At 29.7% G+C, this 21009-nt stretch overlaps 1 protein-coding gene and 1 non-coding gene across 2 annotated transcripts in view; both read left to right on the top strand.

Moving 5' to 3' along the window:
- Positions 1-21009, top strand: part of LOC148234590 (uncharacterized) — a 109592-nt gene that overhangs the window by 79536 nt on the left and 9047 nt on the right. The gene's annotated exons all lie outside the window — the stretch shown is intronic.
- LOC148234591 (U1 spliceosomal RNA) lies at positions 14078-14239 on the top strand. The gene has a single exon (XR_015810200.1). It is a non-coding gene; the product is annotated as a U1 spliceosomal RNA (small nuclear RNA).

The following is a 21009-nucleotide window of genomic DNA, read 5'->3' as shown; positions in this document are numbered from 1 at the left end:
GCCAACCTTGGTCAACTTCCAGAGAGTGTAGTGCAGGCATTAGAATAGAGCCATATTATTTTTTTGAAATGTCTGTCGAAATAGTCAATATATATGAAACTGTTTAATTTATGACTTTCTTTGATGTTATTCTTGAATTGTGGCAACCAAAAACATTTTTTACGATATGCGGCTAAAATTTCACTGACACAAAGTGTGTTTAAAAGATTTTTTATTTAGTGAATGATCATCACTAAATATGGTAATTAACTGGAAATCGATTGTGTTCTATAAACAAAATTAAATAGGTTAGACCTCAATTAATAGAAATGGAGTAGTTTTTCACTATAATAATTCGCGACCTCATTTATTTATTATGCACCCACCATATACTCTAGACCTTGCTCCTTCTGATTAACATATGAGCAAGGGATTAAAAAAATGTTTAGATAATTATAATAATTGAAACAAGGACGGGTAAAAAAGCACTTAATTTATCTTTTGCATCAGTCGCAGAAATTAAATTTTAATTGCATAATTAAGCTTCTAAAAATACCCAGTATTTATGTTATTGTTTAAATTAATAATGAATTCTGAAAAATAAAAATTTAAATGTTTCATATAGTATTACACATAAAAATAACTGTAAAATTTAGGCAATAATTAGAAAAATAATTTAAAATTGTATATAATAATAAATAATAAGCACGTGAAAAAGCTTTCAATACTGCTAAAACACGGAAAAGCATGGAGTTAATGGCATACCATTTCAATGACTTTTGTAAGCTTATGCTAGCTCGTTGATTAGTACAGTATTTTTTTCTTAATAATCTCCCAAAAAAAATCTATTGATTTAATTAGTGACTATTGCAAGGCCGATCTAAAAGTTTTTCGCACATTTTATATTATATAGGATGAAATAGCGTAGTCGGTAACGTCTCAGATTAGTAACCCTGAGGTTGCGGGCTCGAGCACCGGCAGCGGGACTGCCGGTGCGAACTAAAAATGCGCTATTATTTAAAAAAAAAACAGATCTATTGATTATAAATTGTATAGCATAATGATTTATAATTAATAATATAGATGTCACCGATTCTCAGACTTTAAGTCTAATGGTCAATACTTGTAGGTATTCTGATTGACTTACCCAGTTGGTACAGATTTGCCTATTGTAACGCATTGAAAGTTACAATATAAGATTTAATAAAAATAAAGTAAATTATTCTGAATATAATTTTTTTTAATCTTAAAAAAAATTATTTATTAGAAAAATATTAGCGACTACATAATAAAATAGAAACATCCATTAAGTTTTAGTGCAAATTTGAGACCATATACTATTTCGATGAAGGGATGAAAATAAAAATATAGACTATTTTATTAATTCCTTCCATTCCGGAATATATAAAGCACCCCCAGATTATTTGGTTCTCTTGTTTGATATATTTTTTATGTAATGCACATCATTTGACTTTGAATTTCAGTTATTTCTCAATACTTTTTTAATGGCGGTGTATCGTAAATTAATAATAACGATTTATTTTAAATTTCGTTTGCTATTTTTTAGCATAAAAAATTCATGATATTTATAAAAAGTCTTTAAAATAATGTATGTATATTTAATGTTATTGTTTCTGTTGTTCGCAATACTAACCATAAAACTATCCAGTAAAAGTTTGCAGTGCTCACTTTCCTTTTCTTCAGTTCTTCTGTATCTTTTTATCCTTTTTTGGCAAGACAAGATTTTTGCAACCATTGCGACAAATAAAACATAAAGAAAACATTTTTATCCTTAAACGTGATGCGAATTTCCAATACAGCCATAAGAAAAACTTACACTTACATAATACTTTGCTACAATGTAATAACTATGCGATCGAGCTAATTCTAAAGCGACTTTATTAAAAAGAAAATGGTCGTAATTTTGATAATTAATCGAATACTGGTATTTTACTATCGTATTGATTAAGGAAATTGCTCTTGTTCGTCAAAAAGGGAAATCGTAATTCTTTGCTTTCTCCGCGTAATAATACACTCGATTCATATACAGGCTGTTTATGATAATAAAATGGTAATATAAATAATAGTACTCGATAGTAGTCGTTAAGTTACAATCGAACGAAATCACATAAAATATAAACATTATATTTAACACCTGATACGATTTAATAAACCAGAGTCGTATATACGAAACATTAAAATTTTAGGCACTAAAAGCAATAGAATCAATTACTATTTTAAGTGTCGAAGATCAGATTTGGAAGACTTTTTAATGATAATTGCTGATAATTCTTAACAGATTGAGAATTGACAGTAAAAGGAAAACGCTTTTCTACAATTCGAAGGTTGTTCTTTAAAACTATTTAAACAATTAACTATAATTATAACATAGGCATGCACAAATGAATGTAGTTCTTTTAATAAATCTACTTCACGATATTATTTTTTCTCAGGCTTCTAGACGACCTTGATCTAACCGGACTCTCGTGTAGTATTTCTGGTACAATTAATATTATGAACGATTTTTTTTATGAATGCATTCGAAAAGATGTTCTAAATCAACCGGTCGATCTTTAAAGGTAATCTAGATTAATTCCATATGCTTTTTTATGTGCTTTTGAATTTATATTCATATATATCCATTAAAAAAATATTTAGAACATGATTTTAAATATGACAAATTCTTTATTAACTTGGCGCAGAAAAGTCAAATAAAATAATAATAAGTAATGTATGACATACATATATTAGTAACAAATATGAAAGTATAATCGAAAATGTCCAATACTCGTAAAATATTAATAAAACTTTAAAATTTAACGTCTTTCGAGAACGCCAATTAAAATTTACGATATATCGTTAAAATTAGTATGTTGATTCCTATATAATGAAAGGTGCAATTATTAAATGTTTGTGCAACAATATAGCTAAATATATTGCATTTTATTTTAATTTTATTATTTACATCGTTATGTTTATGCATGCTATTTGCTAAACATATTAATTTATTATAAACTTGTATTTGCATTAAAAAAAATTGCATCTTAAACGCTAGTGACTCACATGTGAGTCACTTGTTGATATTTTTTTAAATTATATTGAACTAGCATTATTTATCAGTTCACCAAGTATTTTATATTAATTTTAAGAGAGAGATACTGACGCGCGAAGAGAAATAACCGGTGACCCACTAATTAGTCGCTGGCTTTTAAAAAGTGAAAATAAAATATTAAGACCTCGATGCACAGTATTGAGCAGTCAGAGTTGGCAAGTGATACAGTCCTAGCCTTTACAGGCAAGAACAGTGGATGCATATAGTAAAAAAATGAGCAATACAAAAGCATTGGACTCTAGTTAGATCCTTAAGTATTATATCGTTCTGGAAATTATTTTTCATATCTGACGAACTGATAAATATCAGTCAAGTAATTTAAAATTTTTTTCATAAGCAAATCAAACGCCTTTTCAAAATCATATGTATAAAACAATTATACATCGTGCATAGATCTCGAATCAAAGTTAAAAAAACACAATTATTTTAGTGACTATAAGCGATGATTAAAAATATATTTATGTATAATAATTTGCAGGTGCTGAAAGTAACGCTAGTGATATATAAATATTAATGCGTGAGTTGTCACCTATTTTAATAATCGAAGTGACCGTAGAGTACTTTCACAACTCAAATATAAGCCGAAGAGAGTGCAAATTTATTTATCGTCGGCAATTCACAGCCAGCAATTAATCGCTAGCAGTTTAGCAGTCGCATAAACAATTTGTAACATATAAATAATAGCTAGCATATTTTATCGCCAGACAAAACTTATTATTTATATGTTATTTTTAGCACCCGTGCGGTGAATAAATACAGTTTCACTGATATTGTCCAGTTGAATTATAAATGAACTAAGTGTTTCAGTTAGTGAATTTATATTCATACTATTGCAAACATAACTTCACGTACATTTACTGTTCAAACCCAAACCTAACGAAAATTTTCTTACAAAATATAAAAAAACATATAACATATTATAAAAGCCGCGCTTTAATTAATTTTTAATTTCCATTAGATTATTTCGCTTAGGTTAGGTTTTGGTTTGAACAAATGCACGTTTCACATATGTCAAATTGAGTTTAATTGACATTTTAATACAGTATATAACTTAAGCTTCTGAACATTTTTGTTAGGCATAATTTTGTAGGATTTCATCCGACGAAGTTATGATACTTTAGGTTTTTAAATTTGCCGCCAAATATTATTAACTCTTTTAAAATTTTAACGCTGAAAATTGCTGGCGATGAATTGCTGGCGATAAATTTTCGGACTCAGACTGAAATCAAAGTCTGTAAATGAGTCTGATATATTTTATTAATTATTATTGTAGACATTTTGCCCCATTTCAATTATTGTGCAACAATAGTGAGATTATAAAATCTAAGAAAAACTAATTTATGATAATCGATTGCAATTATTATTATATAATAATCACTTATTCAGAATTCCCAGATAGAAATTATAGAACAATAGGTTTAATGTGGGATTGAAATCTAAGCAAATTAAAGTTCTATGATATGAATTGATATGAATTGACGTTAATATTTTTGTTGTATTATGTCACGACAATCGTTCTGATTTAGAAACCCACACGTTTACTGTATGCATACAAACACAAGCGTTATGCAGTAATTAGGCAAGTTCCCAATAAAACGTACACATGTGACAGTTTAATTTCCATAGTTAAATAATCGGTTTAGTCGGCTTTCCGTCTCGGAATTACGTTATATTGACGCACGTTAAATTAGTCAATTTGAACCATTAATCTCAGTCAAATGCGTCAGTGTGTCAGGTGAGTAAATGACCACGTCGTGATGAAATACCGCTCTAAGTACGCAGTTGTGTGATTTCCATGAAAGTTAAAATCCGTTTCACGTTAAACGAACAAATTATAATATGCCCCGGCCAACGCAGTAACATATCCGAGTGGTCCAGTTAAAACGGTTAAGCGCTCCGATGATAAATCAATCGTTTTTCTCTATCAATCTCAAGTTTCTACTATGTATGTGGTATGTGATTGAAATGCGTTCAGTGAAAATTGTGTAGAGTTTGAAGCAGGTCTAGATGAATACTAAATAAATATATATTTTCTAAAAGCGTATCCCAATGCTCATAGAAAAAAAGCATACAGTAAAATATCTGAAAATTTTTCTTTGATCTTTTTAATTAAACGACATGTATTGTAGTTTTTTTCATAAAATATTATTTGTGCAATTGTGCTGTATAATATTCCCATATTGTTAATTAGACAATTTGTCAATACGAGTTGTTATTTCCTTTTCATAAAATAGAAATTGTCATTTAATTATTAACTACACAGCTGGGTGAACCCTTTTATGTATGAAAGATTATTTAAGAAATATAAATTTGTTATTTTAATATTTAATCATTTCGTTTTATATGGATAAAGTGTACTTTTATTAAAATTTTAGTTATATATTATAGCTGCTATAGAAAAAAATCTCCTTGCACTGCTAAAGAAACTTGTTTTGCTTTCTTCAATTAAATTGAAATATTTAATCTTAATCACCTTCATTACATCTCAATCCCAATTTTTTTGCGCATTTCCAAAATCTATTATAAAATAATGATTGTTATATTTTAAACTTAATATTAAGTAATATTTTTTACCCTTTTGATGCCATACTAAAAAATCCGAGATAACCTTTTTCAATGCGTCCCACATTACATACTAGTAAATCTGGTCTCTATTTTTTTTTTTTAATGTAAGCTATTATAGATTATTTAAAGCCAATAAACACATTTTTAGGAATACTAAAAATAATTTTATACACGTACGTGGACACGTCAAACTTTGCGCATTTTGCTACCTGATTTTATTCACGTGAGTCCAACAAATCTCATTCATTTTTTTCATATTTTTACTAGATTAGGGGATTATTTATAGCGTATATGTATACTCGTGCTTCACAAAGTATTGCAAAAAATTAACAATTTTATCAGTAGGGTCAATTTATATCTGTAAAATTTTTATACTTGCACTACAGTCTCTGGAAGTTGTCCGAACTGAAGTTCAACTAAAGTCGGCCAAGGTCGCCGACTTCCGTGTAGCGGCCACACTGCCATAAATTTCATATGCCATCCGGACGGCGGACGTGAATGACGTACGCACGGCGGCTGTTGTCATGTACAGCTGGCATATTTGCGCGCGATCGAAAAATGTGCCAAATAATCGCAATTTCTAAAAATTGTCATATTATTAAAATCACGCTACTGATAATTATAAAAGTTTGTGTGGGCACTCACCAATAAAATATCAGTGAAAATTTTTCGGTCGTAAATATTCAATTTACGCAAAATCTTTGTCGGCTTTTGCAAAATGTTATAAGGCATAAAAATGATACTTCAGAATACGAACATCACATATGTGACTATCTAGTCGATTCTAAACAAGAATTCGTTATGGTGTGACATTTACATAAACCGATCTAGGAAAATACATTTTTTTTAACAAAATCAAGTACCACTAATTATTTTTTAATTATTTAATTTTATATGAAACAAATATAATAACGATATCTGTTAGAAGAATATACTATCAAAAATATAAATAATCTCTTTTGGTGCCCTAAAATATTCAAAGATGTGAGTAAGAGTCTGTTGAAGTCTCTGATATGCATGTGGTACTATAGCTTGACCACGTGACGTGCGTGTTAACCATAGGACGCCTACGCGCATACTGAAATTTGCGAAAAGCCATATCATTATATTTCTCACTCTCGTCACTTAACACGCGAGAGAGCCAAAGGGGAAGTATCTTACCACTCGCGCTCGAAAGAGCAGCTCCGACTTCGGTTTCTTTGACTTCGGTCCGTTTGCCGACAATGTTCGGAAACGCTCGAAGCTGGCCAAGTCGACTGAATTACCCCCACTTTACCTCCCGTTCTCGGTAACCTCGGACAACTTCCGAGATATTTTGGAGCTAATCGATAATAGATGCCGAGTTTCGTTGTAGACTTCACACCGCAGGATAAATAAAATTGTGACTGGCATCTGTGAGCTTCATCGGAAACTAATAAATTAATATTATTATAATTCTCTTCTTGATTTAGATTATTTTTAATTAGGTAGTAAATATTTTAGTGAGCTGTAATAAAGGATCATATTCAGGCATTAAAAAAAATAGTTGTCGGTCGCAATAAATAAATAATGCAATCCTTGACATGTATTACCGTGCTTTAAATGTGTTATTATGCCCATTATATTAGTCATCGAAGCTCAATTTGAGTATAACATCATGTCATCATGCTATGTAATTTGAGACAATTAATGTGCAGCTAAAGCAGCAATATAATATCTCAAAGACATCGTAAATTTCGAACTTGTATATAAACTATACTTATGTACAATACATAGCATTGAAGAATTTTGTTTATTTAATGTCGGATGATTCGTAGAAACTGTGAACTGCTGTTCTAGAGTACATGTTAAGCACGAGTGTTTCTCTTTCACATTCTCGCTTAACAACACTTGAGGTGAGCGTTTTTTCTGGTCTTTAAAATTATTTTCCCACTGCACATTCACCACTCCTGGCAAATTAAAAAAAACGCATCCTTTCCATTTATCGAAACTGTTGACGTATGACGAATATTAGCCACAGAAAAAATAAAATAAACTTTCACCCGAGAAAATTGGAGAATGTCAAGAATCGCGTTTCACTCGCTTCCTTGATAATTCCTTTAGGCGATCGAAATATTTTTGATCGTTATTCCTTTCAACTGCGTGACTTTACTTAAGCATATAACCTTTTGCATTAGGACGCTATTATTTCAAAGTAACAACTTTAAATGATATTTATAAAATTTAGAGAGTTTAGAATCATTGGACTGCTTATTATCGCTCGTGATTTTTAATTAAATGTGATATATGTATGTATGTACATTTCAGTATTGTATCAGACTCTGGATGTTGTACCTTAACACATCACTCTACAGGAGTACCTCAAGACATTGATATTGACCAGTGAAAATATAAATTAATTGTTTGATACATTTTAACATAGACAAATATATACATAGATACAATTGAAAATATAACTTCATTGTGACAGTTGCGATACGTCTATTTGCTGTTCAAACTAAAATCTAAATTAATTCTTTATCAGTATTTTTGCAATATCGTTTGATCTAATTTATTAAATATATATAAAATTATTGCATAATAATTGAAATTGGACAATATAATACTAATGTAGATTATTGTTTTTGTATTTATACTTAACATATTTCTCATCCTTGATAATGTATCTATTTTTTTAAGTATCTGCAATATGTTGTATTATCAACTATTAATATAATAGAGTTCTCTTAATTATCACACATATCTTTAAAGATTTATTTTGACTGTAAGTCGTGTGAAAATAGAAATGATTTTTTCTCAGACATGCGATCGACTTAATTATATTTATATTTTTATAATCGCATTAGAGATTATGCACATCTTCTCTAAATTATATATTTTTTATAAATTATTTTATTCGCGACACGAATAATATTTTTAATGCTAAGAAAACGCTATTAAACTATAATTTGTAGCATGAAGTTAATATAGCATTATCCTGTTTTATTGGATTAAATTTTTAACAAAAAATATAGCTATGCAAAATATACATTAAAATCTTCTATATTTTTATTTAACTCATATACAAAATGACGTATGTATACATATGTGAGTGTTCGTGATACATATAAGCCTACAAAAGCTCGAGTTGCATAATAACCGGTATTGCCCGACAAACGCGTCGGAATTTACTTTCATTGCATTTTACCGTTCCAAGTCGATTTTTAATCCGCAATCGACCATTCATTGCTGACCGAACGACAATTACCGGTAAACGAATCTCGTTTTTGTAGGACACACACACATGGTTATATTATATGTTGAGTTAATCACAAGCTGACATGATTTTTGACTTTTGCAAAAATTTGAGTGTTTGCATATTATACAATATATCGCATGCAATATTTACTTAAAATGTTACTAGTTCTAACGAACATGAATAGTCAAATAATTAAGTACAAGATTCAATATAATCAAATTATGTATGATATTTGTATAAAAATTGCGAGAATTTATTGAATATCTCTCACATGAGGAATCGCGTCGAGTTCAATCGGGTTTATTAAATATTTCTCACGTGAAATATTCTGTGAAGGCATTCTCGGAAGCATTTGCATGTAAAGAAGCAAAAAGGCGTTTTTATCATGTTATATATGCAAATCATATGTTCTTAAAAAAATTTCTAGAGCTGTGAGTTCAATATTATCTGTACGTAGCCCATATTTTTTATTATAAAATCATGTCAATTAAGCACTTGGCATTTTTGTATATACCACCTAAATACATCTGGCAGCAAAAGGGTTAAAAAAATGTGATACAATTGAGTTATAAATAAATCAATAGTTGTAATTTTGAGATTGAGTCCAACATTAACCTTTTTAATGCCGCGCAGCATTTTGTTGCTCGATGCTCTCGCAAGGAACTAATATTTACGCTAATAAAAATATTGAAGCTGTTTTGGCTTAAGCATTAAAAATTATGATAGTTTGAATAGCAATTTTGTGTTATTTTGAGAGGCGCTAGGGTTGTCACTATGTCCATAAAGTATATGTACGTCGTCCGCAAATAAAATATGAAGTAAATATCAAGTGCTTAATTTATTGATTTGCGTCATTTAAGGATGTGTGTCCATGCTTTCCGAATGTTTATAATCTTTTTTTTAATAAAAAAATACGCGGCACTAAGCTCGTAGATACGTAATACACATAGCGGCACAAGAACGGTTAAAGTTTATTAGATATTTTTCACATGAAATCTTTTGTGTAAGCTTTCTTGGAAGCATTTGCATGTAAAGAAACGAATATGTGTTATTTTATGTTGTGAGTTCAATATTATATTAATATGAAATGTTTCAAATAAAAAGTAGTACAATTAAACAAAGTATAGTTTTGTCAACTTAATGACAGAAATTCAGCTTCTATAATTTAAGCAGCGGTATTTGTGAGACTGTGAAAATGTTAACCGCCAGCATTTAATCGCTAGCAATTTACCACCGCGTCAATTTATCGCATAAAAAAATTATAGTCTATATAAATGATCGCTGAATGTGTTTATAACAACTTTTAAGAAGCTTAAATTATATGCTGTAATGTCTTAAATTTGATTTTTATATCTGTAAGAAGAGCGCAAAAAATAATTATCTCTTCTCAGAAGTCAAAAATCCACGTCAAAAGCAATAAAATCGTGTTTTTTAGGAAGAAATAATTATATTAGTAACATTTAAATCAAATTTTGCACAGTAGTAGAGCGCAAAAATCAATTATAATTTCTCAGAAGTCAAAAATTCACGTCAAAAGCTGACTTTTTTATAATAATTTTACGACTTCTAAGAAGTAAAGATTTTATAAGGAACATCTAAACCGAATTTTGCGCAATAGGAGAGCGAAAAAAACAATTATCACTTCTCAGAAGTCAAAAATCCACGTCAAAAGCAATAAAATCGTGCCGTCGCCGTCGCAGTGGGAACGCTCGTTACCGAGCGTTCCCACTGCGACGGCGCCGACGCGATTTTATTACTTTTGACGTGAATTTTTGACTTCTAAGAAGTGATAATTGTTTTTTGCGCTCTCCTATTGACCAAAATTCGATTTTAATATACTTTAACCAATCCTCATTTATTAGTCTTTAGTTAAAAATCCAAGTCAAAAGTAGTAAGAACTTTCGGTTCTAGATTAATTTTTTTCAAACAATCCTAAAAAAGTTTAAGAAACAACTTTTAATGTAATATAATACGCTTTAATTAAGTATGTGATATTTCATCAAAAGTTTATGATTTATGGTTAAAATAATGATAAAAAATTGCATTATTTAGAATAATAAATCAATAAAATTTAAATATTTTTTAAAGAATTTTCAACAGCATTTAAATAGTAAAAATTCTGTAAAAAATAAGCGCTGTTTTTTTTTAAAATAATTTGCTAGCTATTATATTAACATTATTTTTTTAAATATTTAAACCAGCAATACCTATATGAGGTATTTACTTTTTTTTTATTTTTTGTCAGAAAAATAATGCAGGGTTTTTAATTAAAATAATAAAAAAAAGCTAGAACGTTCGGTTCTATATACATATATACTTCTGAGAACTACTAAAAATGTATTAGTATTATTTATAAAAAAAATTACATATAATTTTATTGGATTCATTTTTTTTAAAATAAATTTTACGACTAATACTCAATATTAATATCGGTAAAGATATTTATCATATTTTAAAAACATTGTAAGTGCAGAGTAACTATAGAGCAATATGCGAGAGTCTGCAAACAGATATATTTTACATTTTTTATATAATTATTATATATTATAAACAGTAATATTCCTAATTTCCAGTTTGATTTTATTTATCAGCTAAAATGTATTTTATATTTTAAATTAAATTTTATTTATGATGCACTACTTGTGTAAATTTTAATGCGCGGAAAGAAATCAATGTTCGCTTCCGGTAAATAAAAACGGTGCATTAAATATTTGCACATGTGCAACGTTCAATCAAATATGTTATAGTTTATGGTCCGTTTCCAGTTACGATGACGTGAGGTTTACAGAACGTGAAGATGATAAATAATGAATATGAATTTCTAACTTTCGCATGGACGTGATTTTGCCAATAAATTTTATTTAATTTGATCGTTAATTGCATTTAGAATTTATAAGCTAGTTGATATAAAAAATGCATGTTTTTTAAATTAACTTTTATATTTTTTTACGCAATAACGAATTTATTTTTAACTAAAAGTCTCAGGCTGTTATACATATAGTAGCTATATCGCTCTTGACAATATTTGTAGGTTAATGTTTCGAATGACCATGTATGGGTTTTATAACTATACATAATACACATTATAATATATCACCGACAGATTCCGGTTTTTAAGATCTCGGTTATACAGACTTAATCCGCGATCCGCATATTTCATAGCACAGAAAAAATACATAATGTGTGGCATAATCACTTCCGCCATACTGGATATACCTGCATATGCTAATCGAGAAGACTAGCATATATTTAATATTTGCAATAAAATTTGTAATTAAACTAGGCTTACGTATGAAGAAAGTATATTCTATAACAATTAAAAATCATTTTTTAATAAATTAAATTATAATATTTTTTTGTCATTCAAGGTCCTTTATAAATATTTTTAATATACTATCATTTGGTAAATATTTTTTTACATAATTTTGCGATTAGCTTATTTTTAAATTTATTTAACATCTTCCGTTCTTGGAATATTACATAAAAGCATTCGAAGTAGGTTTTAATAATATTTCAATTACGTGGCGTCAAAGTGCAAGAGTTACCTAAAGAAGAGAGGAAATAATATTGTCGTCAAAGTGCAGAAACAAGACAAATTAAGCAAGTTTGCTTAAAAAATGATGTCTCAACTATAGATAAATATTTGATTTCGATCATAGTAGAAAGTATATTATTTGCTGTCGAATTTCACGCGAACATTTCGATTTTATTACACGGGCTTTTCCACGGTCGTCGATTGCGCGATTTCGTTAACTATTTAGACCTTTGACCTTTTTGAACTGTCGGTTATTTTTTCTCAAACATATATACAGATATGTGTACAAACAATGTTTTTTTTAGAATTGGAAAAATATGACACAGCTCGGGCAGAGATTGAACTTCAAATTCCGCTTTTGTAACCTTTAGATCAGGTTGTGTTGGTAGATTATTGCGGATAATCTGTCTTAAATATAGCCCACGCGCTCATTCTTCTCCCACTTCTGTATAAATTTGGTGCAAAATAAGAACACGCATATGCAAAAGAAAACAGTGAAAGATAAGCGATATATTTAATTCATATTTTTAATATGAACGTAGTAGATAAAAAAATTAATGAATTTAAAAATATTCCTAATGAAATATAAAATGGGATGGTTGGTTTTTTTTCTAATATTATCTACTAATATAGGAAATTAAATATGAAGATTGAGAGTCGATATCTCTGACATTTCTCTTTGACTGTTTTTTTTTTATTTTTGCGAAGGTACATCATCACTCTTACAAACGTATGTTTCGATTTGTGTATGGCTTTCGAATTGTTTTTGTGCAACTATGGATCAATATATTTCATATTAAATACTTCTACTGTATTCGCCACATTTATCGCTCGCAATTCACCGCCAGCAATTAATCGCTAGCATTCGCATAAATAATTAACGATGCGCCTACAAATAATCACTAGATTATTTTATTGCCAGGCAATATATATGTATATAAATTTATTGCTTATTATAAATTGAATTACGTTTTATTGTTAACTATCCGAGTAGTTAATAAATACAGTTTTATTGATATTGACCAGTGGAATTATAAAACAATTGTTTGATACATTTTAACTGGTCTACTGAGTAAAATAACTTTACTGCAACACTTGCGAAACGTCTATTTGCGGTTCAAACCCAAACTTTTTTTAGCAAAAAAAATTAATTTGCCATTCATTTTGCTTTTATACAAAAGGTTCTGATTAATCTTTATTTAGCATTTAATCGTATGTTTTTATAAAAATCAACCAGTTAAAAATGTTATGAAATAATCGTTTTTTCACAAAATAAATTCATTGGATTTAATTAAAATTGACTGCTACATTGGATTCTGTAGTAAAAAATGCAAGTTTTTTTTAAAATAATATTTAAAAAAAAACTTTTTGTCTCCAATAATCAGTGTCCGGAAAGTTCCTATCCATAAAAATCTGTCCGGAAAAGCCCACTATAGAATATTTTATAAATATTTTTAATTTTTTTTACTTCAATAATATTTATTTTATAATAATTTAGTATCACAAATTAAAATTAATTTATTTGAGAATCGCGTTTTAATAATATAAAATTTAATTTATATATTTTAGTACACACAACTAGCTATTAGATGGCGCCACGTGAATCTGTTTCTCGCAAGCAGATTGAAAGCTCGCTCGTTTATAAGGGTTGGTTGGGGCTCACTAAGGCATACTTACCTGGCGTAGGGGATACCGTGATCATGAAGGCGGTTCCCCCAGGGCGAGGCTCTTCCATTGCACTACGGTTGGGCTGACCTCTGCGATTATCCCTAATGCGGATAACTCGGGCGCGTAATTTTTGGTAGCCGGGACTGCGTACGCGCTGTCCCGACCTTTATTCAACACAAATTAGGGGTGGTATGTAGAGAGGGTTGACTTATGTCGCCATTTCTGCGTATACTCTGATGCACTGGAATCGGAAAGCGGAGATTTCAATATTGCTATGATTGTATTCATCAGATTATCTCGGACTGAATGTTCCTGATTTATAGGAAATAATATAAATAAATTTCATACTAAATTTTTGATTAGATGGACAACAAAATAATGTTACCTATAGTGAGGTTCTCATAACTCGGTTATAAGTACATACTATTAAAATTAGTCATAGTTGTTTATGTTTAACAATGAGTCAAGGAACAAAGTTATATATGTAAAAAATCTCTGTATCAGGGAATTAATTTGGGAGAGGCAGGTTAGGGCATTTGGCCAGAAAAATGCATGTCATCTATGAATCCCTTTGCACTCATATTTTAGTACTAGGTAAATAGACTATTCGGGTAAAATTAAAAACGAATTTTTTCTTATTAAAATCATATGTTTTCAATATAATTAATAATAAAAAAAACGATAATTCAATAATATTTGTTTATTAAATTTTTTTAAACTTATCTTGAGTACCACTAATATATAGTACGGTGACTCCACAATAGTCTCGCGTCTGATCATAACCCAGTCATTTTTTGCCTTCCAATAAATTTTGATATTAACATTAGAAGAAACTTAAAGAAAGTACAGTGGGATTTCTTCCCTTATTACTTAGAGCAAACCCTTCCTGAACAAAAAGAGCTTAACAACACGGTAGAAATAGAAGAAGAAATTAATACTCTCACTTGCTCAATAAACAAATCGATAGAACGAGTTACTCTCGAAAGAAAGACAAACAAAGATATTTCTTTACCAAATAATATTCGCGAACTTATTAAAATTAAAAATCAAATTCGTAGGAAATGGCAACAATCTAAGAATAAGTCAGATAAATCAAAATTAAACCGCTTACAGTCCGAAATAAAAACTGCAATTTCAGAATACAATAATGAACTATGGGAGAATAAACTTACCGACCTAAACCCTGAAGACAATTCCCTTTGGAATATGTCAAAAATTTTACGCAGAGATCCAGTAGATATAAAAAAAATTATGACTCCTTCACAAGTGCTAGTTTATTCTTTAGAAGATAAAGCAGAAGCTATTGCCGATAGCCTCCAAGATCAATGTACAATTAACTTATCTTTAATAAATGAAGACTTTAAAAACAAAATAGAAAAAAAAATTAGAACTACTCTAGGAAAAAAACACAACCAAATAGAACCAGTAACGTCAATTGAACTAGAAAATATTCTTCGATCACTAGCCAACCGCAAAGCCCCTGGAAACGATTCCATCCCTAGTAAAGCTTTTAAAATCTTTCCTCCTAGCGCTATCAGTTTTTTTCTTAATATCATAAACGCATCATTCAACTGTCTGTATTTTCCAACAGTTTGGAAACAAGCTAATGTGATAGTTCTGAAAAAACCCGGTACCGACCCAACTCTTCCCGCGAGCTATCGACCCATAAGCCTCCTACCCGTCGCGAGTAAAATATTTGAAAGGCTTATTCAACGTAGATTATTAAAACATGTAATAGAAAATAAAATATTACCCAATGAACAGTTCGGTTTTAGAACGGAACACTCGGCTACGCAGCAGCTGCATAGAGTTGTGAACCACATCCAGTCGGGCTTTAATAAAAAAATGACAACAGGAGCAGTATTTTTGGATATAGCCAAAGCGTTTGACAAAGTATACCATGATGGTATACTATTTAAACTTATAAAATACAAATTTCCATCTGAACTGGTCAAAATAATTGAATCTTTTCTTAAAAATAGAACCTTTAAAATTAAATTGGAAAACCATCTATCGAGTCCGAGACCTATTCTGGCAGGCGTTCCGCAGGGATCAATTCTAGGTCCATTATTATTTACAATTTTTACTAGCGACTTTCCCTCCAAGCCATATAAAAAAGTAATTACTGCCCTATTCGCGGATGATACCGCCATTTTATGCTCTTATAAAAACCCCCATCGTGCAATAATTCATCTTCAAAACAAACTCAACACTATTCAAAAGTGGTTCGATAAGTGGCTAATAACAGCAAATCCCAACAAAAGCGTCGCTGTAATGTTTAATCGCAGGAGAAAACACGCTTATGCTAATAATAATCTCTCAAAATTAAAAATGTACGATAAAAGCCTCGAATGGCAAAATTCAGCCAAATACTTAGGATTAACTCTGGACTCCAAATTAACATGGAAATCCCATATAAATAACATAACTTCAAGAGTCAAAACAACTCGTGCTCGTCTATATCCATTATTAAACAGAAAGAGCAAACTAAATGTAAAAAACAAACTGCTCCTGTACAAATCGATCATCCGACCAGTTATTTCATATGCCTCCCCCGTCTGGGGAGGTATACTTAGTCGTAATTATTCGAAATCACTACAAACGCAACAAAATATTGCGCTAAGAATGGCGACAAATGCCCAATGGTTTGTCCGAAACTCAAATATACATAAAGATTTAAAAATAGACACTTTACGCGATTATTTCGATAAACTTAAAATAAATTACCATGACAGAAATAAAAATCATTCTAACCCATTAGTTAAAAACCTTAATAAGGTAACATGAATATTTGTAAAAAAAAAGTGCTAGCTAACGTAATAAGAAACAAAGTTTTTTTTTTTTTTTTTTACTTTTTTTTTTTTTTTGCCTTAAAAATAAATAAATAAAAGTGAGAACCAATTAATAGATACCCAGGTAAATGGCTTTGGCCAGGAACTGGAAAACAATAAATATTAGACACTGTAGTACGGTGACCATTAGGTTCTTAAAAAATATTTATTTACTTGGCAGTAACTAAATTCTGAATTTTATTTATGACAATAAATTTGTAAAATATGTGGTTAGTATTGTTCGATACTTAAAATACGTTTTAGCAAATTATTTATGCCAATTACGTTAGTGTGCGTCACAGGATGATCGAAAAATGTTTACATTTTTTTATTAATTTATTTTTATTCATTGTAAACATATCTTAAGTTGGTCGGACCTCCATACAAACTTTTATAAAACTTGCAATATACTTAAGGCTAGTAATTCCTTTGTTTTAGCGACTTTGAATTGAATTTCTTGTTTAATATAGAATTCTTAAGCAGTCTGTATATGTTTGCTAGCAAAATTTAATAGGTCACTTTTTTGAAAAATCGCGGCAAATTTTAATAATTCAGTAGGTTAAAATCCTACATAAAACTTCGCTTAATAAAAAACGTTTAGACGCTAAACCTACATCGAAATAAAATACTAAAAAAATAGTTTTTTGCTTAAAAACAAGCTATGTATCAGATCGATCGGACCCCCATACGAGCCATTTTGAGACTTGCAGAAGAGTTAACGCTCTTAATTGCTTCGTTTTAAAGACTTAGAACTAAATTTTTAGAATCGTATAGAATTATTGAGCATCCCCTATATATTCTGTATCAAAAAAGAATATAATTTTTTTTACAAAATGGCGGCCAATGTAGAAAATCAAAGTGTCATAACTTTGCGAAATCAAATCCTAATGAAAAATGTCGTATGCAAATAGTGTTTAAAAGCTTAATATGCATTTAAAAACAAATTTTAATTATTTTTTTTAGTAAAAAACGAGTCTTACGGTATATTGACCGGGCCCTCGAACGAGCTTTTATGCGTCTTGGTATATAGTTGACACTATTATTTCGTTTCTTTTAAAGATTAAGACTTGAATTTTTGATAAAGAATAGAGCTTTTGAATACCCTTATGATACTGTTTTAAAAAAATTAAATTAAAAAAAAAAGTTTTTTGCTCCGAAACCAGGTTAGTGTTATGAGTCGATCGGCTCGCCATACAAACGCTTATAAGACTTGCAATATAGTTAACGACAGTATAAGCTTATTTATACTGACTAAGAGTTGAATTTTGGTGACAGTGTAGAATTCGTAAGCACCCTGTATATGTTTGCTAGCAAAATCCAATGTGTCAATTTTTTGAAAAATGGCGGCATGTTTAAAAACTTAAACACTCATAACTCAGTAGGTTGAATTTTAACGAAAAGATGGCTATATATAAAACGTTTAGAAGCTTAATCTTCATCGAGATAAAATATAAAAAAAATAGTTTTTTGCTTCAAAACAAACGATCGGACCCCCATATGAGCCATTTTGAGACTTTTTGTGAGTTAACGTTCTTAATTCCTTTGTTTTAATGTCTAAGAATTGAATTTTAGTTATGATATAGAATTCTTAAGCAACCCTATAATATTTGCTAAAAAATATAATATGTCAATTTTTTGCAAAATGGTGGCAAATCGAAAAACTTCCTAACTCTATTGGATAAATTACTACAATACATAAAGTTCGCTTAATAAAAAACGTCCTGCAACAAAAAAAAATAGTTTTTTGCTTTAAAACAAGTTTTGTATTATTTCTATGTTTTTTTTAAGACATATTTTATAATTATAAACTAATTTAATTAATTATATTTATAATTTATCTGTATAATATACAGTACCACATGCCTTATTTCTCATATATATTTATACTTTTAAATGACTAATATTATAGTAATAAGAGTCTTAAATAATTTCATAACTTGTTTTGGTGTGAGAGTTAAATAAAACCATAATAGATTATTAATTTAAAATTTATATATTAATAAAAAAAAACACAATACAACAAATTAAAAATAAACATTCATGTAAAAATAATTTTAATAATTAAAAACCAAAAAATTATTAGATTCATATCATCTTTAATTTCATCAAGTATTCTTAGCTTCTATGGTGTTTCGACAGACATTTTTCGATTCGCTGGCAGCCATACTATTAACTTTTTCCACTATTATAAATATTTAATAAACACTAATTCCAATTTCCTAGACTCGATATAAATTGAAAAACACTTAAACTTGTTGCTAAATACATAATCTGAATATTATGAACTACTCAAAAATAATTATTATTATAAATTATGTTTAATCATGTCATTTAAAGTGTTCGATTCGTTCCTTGTGCAATTTACTGCGAGTTTAGCAAAACTGCCTTTTCAGAAAATCAACCGTGAAATTAGGTCGATTTTGCATATTATTAATGATTCTATTATAAGTTTTCCATATTTATTTACTCTCGCATGTTCATAAGATCTCATACGATTTAGACATACATTTTGAGAGTAATTAAATGCGATCGAGTTATTTATAATGGACAAAATCGACCTGGTTTAATGGTTTTCGGAAATGCACCATCTTGCTAAACTCGCCATAAGTTGCACAAAGATCGAATCGAATCGCAACAAAATTAAATACAAACGTCTGTCGTAAATATTTTTAATTGCACAATTCGCGAAGGAAACGAGCCGATAAGAGTCACTAAATATGGTGTGTGTGTCTTTTTACTATGATTGCGCAAAGAATAGAGTAGTGAACAAATTGAAAGATACAAATCCGAGATAAGGAAGTCTACGATTATAATAACCGCGAGAGTTAAGAATGCGTTTTGAGATTTTTAGCACAGCTTCCTGGTGCAGTCGATTGCATCGCAATCTGTGACGTGTGAAATGATAGATTTGCGCTTTCTTTCTTTCTCTCTCTATCTTTCTCTCTTTCTCCCCCTAGATACTTTCTATCTGTGTGATTTTTAGATCGATCCAATTAAAAAGTGCCAATTAGATTGCGCGATTTCATTCTTGTCGTTGTTATGTTAGAGCTACCGCATGTCTAATAGTTTACTGTTCTGTCAAGTGACCGGCAGCCAATGGACGTAGAAATCCAAAATATAATAAGCGTACGCGAAAGAAAAGTGATTAGTCATCATTTGATTAATTTTGTTCGCGAATGCCAATTTTGAGTTATTATGTACATAAAAAAAATTCTTTTTTATTTATAACTATTTTTATTATGTGAATTTGTAAAAAAAATGGTTAATTTAAATACTAAATACATGACAAAAACAGATCAAAATATTAAGTAAAAATAGATCTATTCTTTGAATGCCAGAGCTTGCTCTGTTCAGAAATTTACAAAAGCCTTTAGTCTTTTCATTGATTTACCGATACGTCTTTCTGCATTGATTATGCATATTAGAGAATACCGAAATATTGAAAAATATACATACATCGATATGCATATTTTCCAGATGTATTTTTATTGCTGTGTCCTGCTTTCAAAATATTATTTCTTAAATTCAATTATTAATTTCTTATTCAAATTATTTATTAATTTCTTATATTAAAAATTGTGGGTCATAAGTTTTTTGTGGAGGATCCTATTCTTGAAACTTGAAATGAAAACAGGGTCACACTGATATTCCGGTGAATAAATATTTCATTTTTATAAAACGGTCACGAGAAACAATATATCACTGGAAGACAAAAAGCACCGCAAGGCCAAAACATTCCCGTTGCACAATTCGACCTCGGAGATGTCAATCAAGCAAATGTCACTTTCTAAAGGCGTGCACATACTTCATTGTTATAAAAATACTCCGGCAGACACTCAAAGGAACAGATTTGGCCAGCCGGTGGAACACATACGGACATCTACACTCCACCTTACTAGTACCGCATGAGAAAAGTGTCAACCTTCACTGCCACAAAAATCAGAACTCTGAGGATCTTCCAGAGACATCATACCTGCGCCAGCTTCTCCACCACCGCTCGCCCATCATAGTCATAAAAAACAATTATGACTTCTCAGAAACCAAGAATTCATGTCAAAAGCAATAAAATCGTGCCGTCGATGGGTTATCTTGCTTTCATATA

This window comes from Plectrocnemia conspersa, unplaced genomic scaffold (genome assembly GCF_051122295.1).
Source record: "Plectrocnemia conspersa isolate PC_06_02 unplaced genomic scaffold, ASM5112229v1 ptg000006l, whole genome shotgun sequence".
Taxonomy (NCBI): domain Eukaryota; kingdom Metazoa; phylum Arthropoda; class Insecta; order Trichoptera; family Polycentropodidae; genus Plectrocnemia; species Plectrocnemia conspersa.
The sequence above is the reverse complement of the archived record's forward strand: the minus strand, read 5'-3'. Positions and strand labels throughout refer to the sequence as shown.